This window comes from Schistocerca americana, chromosome 8, assembly GCF_021461395.2.
Source record: "Schistocerca americana isolate TAMUIC-IGC-003095 chromosome 8, iqSchAmer2.1, whole genome shotgun sequence".
Classification (NCBI taxonomy): domain Eukaryota; kingdom Metazoa; phylum Arthropoda; class Insecta; order Orthoptera; family Acrididae; genus Schistocerca; species Schistocerca americana.
Genome location: NC_060126.1, coordinates 330015393 through 330028690, shown reverse-complemented (window position 1 = coordinate 330028690; position 13298 = coordinate 330015393).

The following is a 13298-nucleotide window of genomic DNA, read 5'->3' as shown; positions in this document are numbered from 1 at the left end:
CAAGCGTATTTCAATTGAAGCCTTCACTGCCTCGAACATAATAATCTAATGAAATACGATGTTACAAATATTGTGGCACAAACGTCAAATTTCTGGAACAGCATAATTAAGGAAACCCTTATAAACACGGATGGAACATTCAATTTGTTAACGCTTGGGATTCATCATTTCATTTATTAAAATCTCTCGGGCCATCACGTTCAGCAGCGCAGGAAATACTGGGCAAAGTGGCATTTCAAAGGAATATCAACGCAAGCTCCGAAAAAACAAAAGAACATCAAGGGGCATAGGGAGCACCGGGAATCGAATTCGGTTATAAACAGGGGTGCGAGTCAAATAACAGCTGAAAGACTGCATGGAGTTCAAGCACACACTAAAAAAACTCGCAGCACCTGAAGCAGATGGCTGGGTCGGTCGTAGAAATATTGTGCACGAAATGAAAACAACCACTCGACAGAAAACCCGGTAGAATACCTAAACCACGTTTTTGTTTTGTTTAAATGTGTAGTAGAAAGACATTCATGGGTGCCTATACCTCTGTTTTAGGCGTATTCTGAGGCCAAACACTTTTTCTGCTTTTTTGCAGACTAGAAAACATGTGTTGTGATTTGAAAAAAATTGCCTTTTTTCATATTAAACACCACCATGTCCTGCCCTTGTTTCGGATGTAACTATCTGAAAAATTTGCCTTGTTCATGTTAAACACCAACATGTCCTGCCTTTATTACGGACGCACAGGGATTTGGTTTTTCTACCAGCGTGGCGTTCATCGAGCTCTTGAGGGGTGCGGGAGGGCGGTAAAGTGTGGTATCGTGGATAGATGCTACCCCCACCAGCGTCTCACAGTTGGCAACGGAAATGCACGTTTCCAACAGACGCCGATAGCGCTCGCGATGATCGCGGCGGATCCAATGATGCGCGGTTTCTGAACTACGCCTTCAGCGGCTCCGACTAGCACCCTCTGCCGCCGCAATAACGATGGCCAGCGGCAGCTACACCGCCTGTCTCAGTCGTAATCTTGGACAATCTTCAGTCCTAGTCAGCATTCGACGGTTTACTTTTGTATTAGCAGCAGGAGCCTCATACTGCACAATCCTCTTCATTATTACATGGGCTTTACGGCTGTTCGTTCTTTTCTAAAGTTTCTTTGCAATGCTTGAAGAAAACTGCACTGAAGAGCCAAAGAAACTGGTACACCTGCCTAATATCGTGTAGGGCCCCCGCGAGCACGCAGAAGTGGTGCAACACACCGTGGCATGGACTCGACTAATGTCTGAAGTAGTGCTGGAGGGAACTGACACTATGAATCCTGCAGGGCTGTCCATAAATCCGCAAGAGTACGGAGGGGCGGAGATCTATTTTGAAAAGCACGTTGCAAGACATCGCAGATATGCTCAATAATGTTCATGTCTGGGCAGTTTGCTGGCCAGCGGAAGGGTTTAAACTCATCAGAGTGTTCCTTGAGCCACTCTGTAGCACATCTGGACGTGTGGAATGTCGCAGTGTGCTGCTGGAATTGGCCAAGTCCGTCGGGATGCACAATGGACATGAATGGATGCAGGTGATCAGACAGGATACTTACATATGTGTCACCTGTCAGAGTCGTATCTAGACATATCAGGGGTCCCATATCACATATCAGTCCAACTGCACACGCCTCACACAATTATAGAGCCTCCACCAACTTGAACGGTCCCGTGCTGACTTTCAGGGTCCATGGATTCATGAAGTTGTCTCCATACCCGTACACGTCCATCCGCTCGATACAATTTGAAACGAGACTCGACCGACCGGCGACACGTTTCCAGTCATCGACAATCCAATGTCAGTGTTGACAGGCCCAGGCGAGGCTAAAGCTTTGTGTCGTGGAGTCATCAAGGGTACCGAGAGGGCCTTCAGTTACGAAAGCCCATATCGATGATGATTCGTTCAGTGGTTCGCAAGCTGAAACGTATTGATGGCCCAGCTTTGAAATCTGCAGCAGTTTACGGAAGGGTTGCACTTCTGTCACTTGTGCGATTCTTTTCAGTCGTCGTTGGTCCCGTTCTTGCAGGGTCTTTCTTCGGTGCAGTGATGTCGGAGATTTCATGTTTTACCGGATTCCTGATATCATGGTACACTCGTGAAATGGTCGTATGGGAAAATCCCCACTTCATCGCTACCTCGGAGATGCTGTGTCTCATCGCTCGTTCGTCGTCTATAGCACCACGTTCAAACTCACTTAAATCTTCTTAAATCTTGATAACCTACCATTGTAGCAGCAGCAACCGATCTGTCAACTGCGCCAGACACTTGTTGTCTTACATAGGCTTTGACGACCGCAGCGCCGTATTCGGCCTTTTACGGTTCTCTGTATTTGAATACTCATACCTACATCAGTTTCTTTGGCGGTTCAGTGTACAAGTTCAGTGTACAAGTTTATTGTATTTACGAGTGCGCTAATCATTTCTGCCCCTGTCCAGCTTTCCTACGGTGACAGCTGCTGCAACACTTTCTACCCCGCCTCTCCTTACTGTTGTGTACAAAGTAGCACACAACATAAAGTTCCTGTGTTTTGACCAGATAAATCCTTACATGAACCAGCTGTGTCCCCAACTGTCCTGTGTCGCTTATCTCCGGACACTAGTTAAATACGTTTGCAGCGTTACTCGCCTGGACATAAGTTGGCATGGTGCCTGTTTTATTCAGTCCCGATGCAATTTCTGTGTTTCATCGCCAATGTGAAGGTCCAAGGGTTACAGTAAACCTGCTGTGGTGCGTCGGAAACAACTACTGCACCCCCATTAAAGGTTCAAAGCAGAGACCGTTTGCAGCGTTACTCGCCAGGACAGAAGTCAGCACGGTGTCTGTTTTATTCAATCCCGATGCAATTTCTGTGTTTCATCGTCAATGTGAATGTCCAAGGGTTACAGTAAACGTACAGTGATGCATCGGAAACAACTACTGGACTCCTAGGAAAGGTTCCAAGCAGAGACCGTTTGCAGCGTTACTCGCCTGGACAGAAGTCGGCATTGTGCCATTTATATTCAGTCCCAATGCAGTTTCTCTGTTTTATCGTCGATGTGAAGGTCCAAGGGTTACAGTAAACCTGCTGTGGTGCATCGGAAACAACTGCTGCACTCACAAGAAAGGTTCCAAGCACAGACCGTGTGCAACGTTACTTACCTGGACAGAAGTCGGCATGGTGCCTGTTGTAAGTTGTATGTGTGGTTTGGACACTTATCGGCGCCCAGCGGCGAGGTTATCAGCGAGTTGACATGGATGAAAACAAACAAATGTGGATAAGAACGAAAACTGTCGTACACGGATGCACACGACACGACCACACATTGTCAGGTCCCTTTTGACCAGATAAATCCTTACATGAACCAGCTGAGTCCCCAACTGTCCTGTGTCGCTTATCTCCGGACAACTGTTAAATACGTTCTCACAGTTACTATTTACACACGTTCCTTCTTTTAATTAGAATGTTATTTTACTTTGGTTAAATTAGACGTTACAGCAGAAGATTAATTCTCTCAGATGAGGCCACACTTCAGATTTTTTCACAGCAGCTTTAGTTCGTATGCACTCTTAGGTGCATGGTTGACTAAAATACTGTATTTACACCTCTATCGGGCAAAACAGGATTACCGTATACTGGACGTGAGGAATTTATATTTCTCTGTTTTCTAAACTTGTTCGCTCATTCGAATACAGGCTGTGATTTTTTGTGTGTGGAAGGGTATTCCAGTGTGAGACATCGAATACCTGCAATTTTAGAATGTCGTTCGGTAAACACGGGTTTGCCGGAACATATCAACTCGCTGCGTTGTGAAGGCACGCGAGGTATTTTGAGGGAGTCTCTTTTATCCGGCGGTGTGAAACAGCTGGTCGGGTGTGGACAGGTGCAGTTTTCGGAAGAGAAGAGCGAAATGGTGGACGCGCAGGTCGGCAGGGACGGGCAGGTATGCAACGCCAGAATGCAGGTGGAATGGCGTGCATTCTGACGAATGCCGGCGCGCTGGGCGGTCTACACACAAGGCAGACGCGTGGCAGAGGGCGCGCTGGTGGCTCCAGCAGCAGGGATCGGGTTCAGAAGGGCGGCTTACGTTACCACGGCATTCTTCCGAAGCACCGTGATTCACTTTCCTGGTTAGAGAAAACACTTTCGAAAACTTTAACAGTGTGATGAAAAAATTGTGTTACGATGTATACTCCAGTCATAGTGCATCAAACACCAATGATGAGATTATCCAACGTCTCTTCACACTACTGACTGGTATTTTCAGATGAATAATGACGGATATTATGTGATTTCACGTACCCTGACAGGCTGCACCAGCTTAATCCCAAGAAATGAAAAAGTGAGAATCCAAAAGTCCTGATTTCACTTCACTCAGAAACAACCTGCAGAATACAACACACGGAAGTTTATCTGGCCGCTTTAAACTGGGCACAACAGTAAATCTGAAGATGGAGGTCCTTTTTGATAACGTTACGAAATGATGATTTCTTACTTCCCACTTTCCCAGTAAATGTCGATGAAAAAAATGGTTCAAATGGCTCTGAGCACTATGGGACTTAACTTCTGAGGTCATCAGCCCCTAGAAGTTAGAACTACTTAAACCTCACTAACCTAAGGACATCACACACATCCATGCCAGAGGCAGGATTCGAACCTGCGACCGTACCGGAATCGCGGTTCCAGACTGTAGCACCTAGAACCGCTCGGCACACCCCGGCCGGCAAATGACGATGAGATTTCGTCATCAGCTCCTACCATGTGAAATCAGGACTCACCTGACCAGACCACAGTTTCCAGTCGTCTAGTGGCCAACCGATATGGTCACGAACTCAGAAGAGACGTTGCTGGGAATTTCGTGCTGTTAACGAAGGCACTCACGTTGGTCGTCTGCTGCCACAGCACAGTTACGCCGAATTTCGCCTCACTGTCCTAAGGCATACGTTTGCTTTATGTGGGTATTTCACGCAACGTTAGTTTGTTTGTTAGCACCGACCACTCTACGCAAATGCTAAAGTTCTCGGTTGTTAAGTGAAAAACGTATCAACGAAGTTTCAGAATGTCCATTTGTGTCGAAAGCGTATCGACTGTGTCCTTTAAGTTTTCCTGACTTTTTTCAAGTTGCGTAACTGAATCGGTAGATACAACTTAGTCAATTTTAGCTTGCAAGGTGTCGTGATTTTCATGAACAATATTTTGCAGTTCTTTTATGGCTGCTTCGTGATTCTGCAATGCATTTTCATGACGCGAAAAAATAGGTTGAAAATGCTCACATATTTGTGTTTTTACGTAATTACAGACTTTTTGACATTTAGATTCGATGTTCTGCAAATCAATAGTTAAATCTTCTCGAGTTTATTCAAGCGTTGTGTCTAACTTTTGAAGCTGTTGAACCATTTGTTGCATTAATTGTAATAACAGTGTACTGCTGTCTGAAACATGTTCCTCTGTACTTTTCGACGATGCATTTGCACCGGCAAATGTCGTGAGAGGTAATGCCTGGAATTTGGTATTCCGGCACACTCTTGACACTGTGGATCGCAGAATACTGAATTTGCTATCGATTTCCGCAATGGAATGACCCTTGTGTCTGGTTTCAACTACCGTTCCGCGTTCAAAGTCTGTTAATTACCGTTATGCGGCCATAATTACATCGGTAACCTTTTCACATGCATCTCCTGAGTACAAATGACAACTCCAGCAATGCATCGTTTATTGAATGAAATGTTACGAGATTTCACGTTACGCTCTTTCAACTTTCTTCAACAAGTTAACTGTATCTTCTTCGCCCGGTGTTCAAATCTCCGCAGTATATACAATCCTCTATGCCTCGTACTTGGTGCAACGCCGCTAGGACCTCTACTGCTTCACACTGCAGACTGTGAGCGTCTGAAACTTTACGGATCTCCCTCGGAATCTCATCGAATGATCCTGTAACAGTATAACTTTACTTAGACCCTACGATGTACACTACTGGCCATTAAAATTGCTACACCATGAAGATGACGTGCTACAGTCGCGAAATTTCACCGACAGGAAGAAGATGCTGCGGTATGCAAATGATTAGCTGTTCAGAGCATTCACACAAGGTTGGCGCCAGTGGCGATACCTACAACGTGCTGACATGAAGAAAGTTTCCAACCGATTTCTCATACACAAACAGCAGTTGTCCGGCGTTGCCTGGTGAAACGTTGTTGTGATTCTTCGTGTAAGGAGGAGAAATGCGTTCCATCACGTTTCCAACTTTGATAAAGGTCGGATTGTAGACTATCGCGATTGCGATTTATCGTATGGCGACATTGCTGCTCGCGTTGGTCGAGATCCAATGACTGTTAGCAGAATATGGAATCGGTGGATTCAGGGGGGGTAATGCGGAACGCCGTGCTGGATCCGAACGGCCTAGTACCACTAGCAGTCGAGATGACAGGCATCTTATCCGCATGGCTGTAACGGATCGTGCAGCCACGCCGCGATCCTTGAGTCAACAGATGGGGATGTTTGCAAGACAACAACCATCTGCACGAACAGTTCGACGACGTTTACAGCAGCATGGACTATCAGGTCGGAGACCATGGCTGCGGTCACCCTTGACGTTGAAACACACAGGAGCGCCTGCGATGGTGTACTCAACGACGAACCTAGGTGCACGAATGGCAAAACGTCATTTTTTCGGATGATTCCAGGTTCTGTTTACAGCATCATGATGGTCGCATCCCTGTTTGGCGACATCGCGGTGAACGCACTTTGGAAGCGTGTATTCGTCATCGCCATACTGGCATATTACCCGGCGTGTTGGTATGGGGTGCCATTGGTTACACGTCTCGGTCACCTCTTGTTCGCAATGACGGAACTTTGAACAGTGGACGTTACATTTCAGATGCGTTACGACCCGTGGCTCTAACCTTCATTCGATCCCTGCGAAACCAAACATTTCAGCAGGATAATGCACGACCGCATGTTGCAGGTCATGTACGGGTCTTTCTGGATACAGAAAATATTCGACTGCTGCCCTGGCCAGCACATTCTCCAGATCTCTCTCCAATTGAAAACGTCTGGTCAATGGTGGCCAAGCAACTGGCTCGTCACAATATTCCGGCCACTGCTCTTGATGAACTGTAGTATCGTGTTGAAGCTGCATGGACAACTGTACGTGTACACGCCATCCAAGCTCTGTTTGACCCAATGCCCAGGCGTATCAAGGCCGTTATTACGGCCAGAGGTGGTCGTTCTTGGTACTGATTTCTCAGGATCTATGCACCCAAATAGCGTGAAAATGTAATCACATGTCAGCCCTAATATAATATAGTTGTCCAATGAATACCCGTTTATCATCTGCATTTCTTCTTGGTGTAGCAATTTTATGGCCAGTAGTGTATTTCGTTCCCCGATGTGAGATCAGGGAGGAAACGATATTAGCAAGATTCGTTCGGCAGGATGAGTTTTAGTTTTTTTGCGACATGCGCGGGCTGGGTCGGTTGCGCAGGGAGGCGGTCCTGGCCGTAGTATTTATACCGCGGGCGGCGCGCGAGGAAGGCGCGAGGCACGCGGCTGCCCTTTCAGCGGCGGCGGCGGCGGCCGCTATGCGACCCCCAGCGCCGTAAACAGCTGCTAAATGTCGCCCGCATTGCGCGCCGGTCTCAGCGAGCCGCCCGCTCCTCGAGCGGCCAGCCAGTCACTGCCACCCGATCCCCCCCCAACTCACGTTCGCTGCCAGAGAGTGACACTTTTGATATATCTCGTCGCTTGCACTTACTCTTTCCTGCAGTTTCGGAATAGAAATGAAATCTCCAGTATTCTCTGCTTTTCGGATCCCTGAGATGGAGGCTAAATGACGCCGTATCTCAGGGATCAGTTCTGGCCACCATTCTGTTGAGCCTCTGTATCCATCGCATGCCAGACACGACCTCCATGAAAATTCAATACGCAGAGGACGTAGAGAAAGGATATCATACAGTGTGAGAATGTGGTGACAAGTGATTTGACGAAATTAATGGAGACTTCTGCATAACCCAAAAAAACTCACATTAGTGCATCCCATATATCTAATAAAGAAGACCAAAGGAACCTACATGCGACTTCCGAAGGAATCAGTGTAACCTCTAACTACAATCAACATATATGTAAATCTCTGTGTCGGTTCTTGACATTCAAAAAAATCAAATGGCTCTGGGAGTTAACTGCTGTGGTCACCAGCCCCTAGAACTTAGAACTACTTAAACCTAACTGACCTAAGGACATCACATACATCCATGCCCGAGGCAGGATTAGAACCTGCGACAGTAGCGATCGCGCGGTTCCAGACTGTAGCGCCTAGAACCGCTCGGCCACTCCGGCCGGCTTGACATTCAAACGACAGTATATAGTGACGGTACAAAGCCCCGTTACTAGATGAATATTTCTAGTATGCAAGGATTACTTTGTGGAGAGCGAGCGCACAACATGGTGCGCGATTCGCGGAAGCGCGTGGCGTGCCCGCGGGAGATTTGCAACGGTCGCCGGGCGGCCACGTGGCCTGCAGCTTGGGGCATTGTTTGTTTTTTTGCGAATTACTCGAAAACTATGTAACTTACGGTGAAGAGCGATGCGGCAGTGGATTGTGGTCAGCAACATGCACCTTCTGAAAGATCGATCTTTATTTCAAGTCACGAGATGCCAAAGTTATAGTAACCTCAAAGTCGGTTAATATCACGAATACTGAAAGATTAATAAAAATAGTAAATAACAACTTACAGGGACGAGCGAGCACTCATTAAAAACGTTTCGTGATAGCGGATCGAGTGCCGTAGTTATATGGTAAGGTTCATAAATAATTAAGCCCGTAAAGTGCAATAAACAAAGTTGGAGGGAAAATTGTTTATAAAATTCAATAGAAAATTCAGGATGTAAAGAACGGCACTATATAATATTTTGGGTGGCATCGTACGTATTTTAAAGTAGTTAAGTTATACTATATACTTAACTTGCAATAGTTTTCATTGTTTGCAAAATAATATTAACATTTATCGCCCATAATTAATTAATTATTTCAGATATGAGATTTTGAGAAGCGCAATGTTTAGATCGCTATAGATTACGTCTAAAAACGGTGTTATATGCAGTTCTGTGTTAAAAATTTGCAGCACAGATGTCGACAAACAAATTTGCGCTAAGTGGGAAATTTTGCAAAAACTAAAACTTGATTTACGGGCGATAGAAAATCCTAGAAATTAATGTAAAATGGTAAATTAGATGTACTTTTTAGCGCGGTTCCGATGGTGTACTTATTTCTGTCGGGGGATGTATGTATCAAAATTTGTAATCTTAACTGGTGCGACTGGTACTTAAATAACCAGGGGGTTGGACATCCGAGCCTATATAAGCTAGCGGCCATCTTGGCCAGGGGTGAGTCGTTGGTCGGTCGTTTTGGAGGGTGGGTGGCGAGGAAGCCCTACTTTTGGCTGGTCCATGTGGTGGTTTGAGCATTCTTTTTCGCGCCGATTTATTTCGACAAAGAGTATTGTGTAATAGTGCAAGTGTGCAAGCATCTATTTGGTGAACTGGAAGTGCTACGTTTATTTGTGTGAGTACGATTTACGAGATATACATCGTCGTAAATGAATGATGTGGCGAACTGTGATTTCGCGCAAAAACTGTTAGAACAAAGAGGACAGTGGGACTTGTGGTTCTGTTCGAATTAATTGAATAACTTTCGTTTATAGCAGCCTACATTACTGCTATTGGGGGCTTGGAGTCACATTATTATTAAAGTAAAACTGTAAACCGTCTCACCAGTGCTATTTTCATTGTGTGAAAGAAAAGGTCAACGCCAATAAATAGTGATTGAACTGTGTCGTGAAAAAACTGATTTTGCTATAATAATCGCCTAATTTTTGTTCCCTAGTATTAACTGTACTCATGTCTGAGTGAATAATTAAATCAAAAACAATAACAAATTCGCGGGTGTGGAAGTGTACTAATGCACCAAGTGTGGAAATCATCCCTTGAGACTTGCGTGAGAGCCAAAATTTTGCAATAACATTTTAACCAACATTTCCATATGCACATTTCATATGAAAACGCTGCAACCGCACTTGTTTCTTTTTACCGCCCCGTCGCAACGTCAAGTTATCCAGGAAACTTGGCTCGAAAGTAAATCTGCTTCGTAAGATTGCTGGAAGTTGTTCGAATGTAGACCCCAATATCCACATTCTGCTGTACTTGCTCTAGTGTATACTGCTGATGAGTATTTCGCTTCCTTGTGTGAAAACAGTACCCACACCGAAACCCAAACACACACACACAAACACGAAAAGAAAAAGAATGACGTGCACCTTAACCCTTGAACTGCTAGCGACGTATATAACTGTGCACATTCGCTATATATGGTTTTATAAGAATGCAAAAGTACCTACAGTTAAGTAGTTCATATTTCAGTAAACAACCCTGGTTCACCTGACCCAGGTGATAGTATCTTGTAAGGGTTCCTTGCCAGGATAACTGCGAAGACCTCAACGGCAGTGAAAGCGGAGATGCATCTCATCGGAACGGTGAACCTGGCGGAAGAGTCAAGCTTTATAAAGAGGATAAAGCATATTTAAAAGTCCAGACACGTCTGAGTGTTAACCACCGTTACCCTGGCCAGCACCCCCAGGGGATCCACAACTCTTTTGTGGATACATGCGTAGCGAGCACGGGGCCCCGAGCTAATGTGGCCTTCCTTCCTTTCCGGGCTGCATACCTTCCCTTTCCGCATCCTTCCCCATCCCCTGTCTTCACCCCCCCCCCCCCCCCCCCTCACCTCTGGTTCTTTCCTTCACTTTCTCCCCCTCTGGGAGTATGGTTTGCGCCTACGTCCGGAGACGGACGCTTGTAAATGTACCACATTCTTCTTCTTCCTTGCTTGTATGTCTTCTTCCTTCCTTTGTCCTTCTCTTTTCCTTACCTCTTCTCTTTACCCTTTTCTCCGCTGCGGCGTTTGAGACCCCCTCTTCTTTCCTTTCCCTTTCTCTTTCTTCCTCCCTGTGCGTGTCTGAAGGCCGACCCACGCACTTCCATGCGTAGCCGGTGACGGGGTAACGCGTAATTCCCCGCCCCGGGTAGACAGGTAGGACACGTACGTACCCCCTGGTAAAGGCCAGGCCCAGGGAGGGGTGATTACCCGAGCTGATACCTTCCGAAAGTGCCGATTGGTCCCTCCGTCCGTTTGTCGGGAGGTGTGACCTGAGGTGTGAACAATCACCTAAGGCGGGTGTGCCCTCGGTGAGGGCCCCCACAAGGGAGGAGCGCGCCATCGGAGACGCCGGTAATCATGGGGGATTCTTCCGCAATGGTTTCCTCACCTTCCACTATGTCTGCTCACAAACGTAAGTTCACTGAGTCTCAGCCACAGACGGTTCTTCCATCGTTGCCACAGTTCCTTGTTGTTTCTCGGTCTGACGAAGGTCACGACTTTTCCACGGTCAACCCTTTCATTATTCAGAAAGGTGTCGACGCAATTGCGGGTCCTGTAAAGTCTTGTTCCAGATTACGGAATGGTACCCTGTTGTTAGAAACACACAGTGCCCTCCAGGCTCAAAAATTGCTGCGTACTTCTCTGCTCCACACCTTCCCTGTCCGGGTGGAACCGCACCGTACCTTAAATTCCTCGCGTGGAGTCGTTTATACACGCTCCCTCGATGGATTGTCTGACGAAGAAATTCAGCACTACCTGTCTGACCAGGGCGTCACCGCTGTTCATCGGGTTATGAAAAGGGTTGACTCGAACATCATTCCAACCCGCACTGTCTTCTTGACATTTGACAAAGTTCAACTCCCGTCAAAAATCAAAGCAGGCTATGAGATAATTTCCGTTCGCCCTTATGTCCCAAACCCTACGCGTTGCTATCGATGTCAGCGGTTCAATCACACCAGCCAGTCCTGTTCCAATCCAGCCAAATGTGTTACGTGTGGCAAGGATGCACATGAGGGTGCTTGTCCACCTCCATCCCCTCACTGCATCAACTGTATGGGTGACCACGCTGCTTCCTCTCGAGATTGCCCCGTTTTTAAGGATGAAAAGCTCATCCAGGAAATAAGAGTGAAGGAAAAGGTGTCGACATTTGCTGCTCGAAAATTATTCGCCAGTCGACAGCCCGCCGTGCCTCAGAAAGGAAAATACAGCACTGTCCTTGCTTCTCCTCGGCCAACAAAGGAGGCGGCCACGCAGACTTGCGACCTCACATTTAGTACCTCGGTCGTCAGATCGGCCAGCGCAAAGATCGCCCGTTCAACCTCACCACTTTCGCCTGCCCACTCTATGGCTCATCCTTCGTCGGGTTCTGCTAAATCTCGAGCCCAAAAGTCAGACGCCAAGTCTTCGAAAAAAGAGCATTCTCGTGAAGAGTTTTTACGTACTGCAACTTCACAACCATCGGTTCCTCCTTCATCTAAACATCATACCTCCAAGAAGGCTACGAAGAAACACAGTTCCTCTCCTTCTCCGCCAAGGCGTGTCCCAACTACAGCACCACCTGGCGGAAATCGCCCTCGGCCATCTTCCGTGTCGCCGAGGCGCACTGCTGGTGGCCGGTCAACTGGCCGATCGTTGGTGGCAGGAGCTGCTCCTGACCAACCTATGGATCAGGATCTTCTGCCTTCGACTGAATGCCATTCCATGCTGTCGGTCGCAAGCTCTGAGCAGTCGTTGAGTTGACAGCGCCCTTGGTCACGTTTCTCCATTTTCTGTTGACCCTATGTCCATTATCCACTGGAATATCCGCGGCATTCGCGCCAATCGGGATGAATTGTCGATCCTCTTACGATCCTACTCGCCGGTCATCTTCTGTCTTCAGGAAACAAAGCTGCGTCCCCATGACCGCTTTGTTCTCCCTCATTTTCAGTCCGTCCGATATGACCTCCCCTCTGTTGAAGGCACTCCAGCCCATGGAGGACTCATGATTCTGCTCCATGATACTCTCCATTATCACCCAATCCCCTTAAACAGTTCCTTCCAAGCTGTCGCCGTCCGTCTTTCCCTTTCTGGATACACGTTCTCTCTATGTACGGTATACCTTCCATCGTCTACACCACTGGCACGAGCTGATGTCCTTCATCTTCTTGATCAGCTTCCACCCCCCTATTTGCTGGTTGGGGACTTCAATGCCCACCACCCGCTTTGGGGATCTCCACATCCTTGTCCACGTGGCTCACTATTGCTAGACGTCTTCCACCAAGCGGATCTAGTCTGCCTCAACACTGGGGTCCCCACATTTTTGTCTGCCTCCACGGCAAATTTATCTCATTTGGACCTTGCGGTCGGTACTGTTCCGCTAGCCCG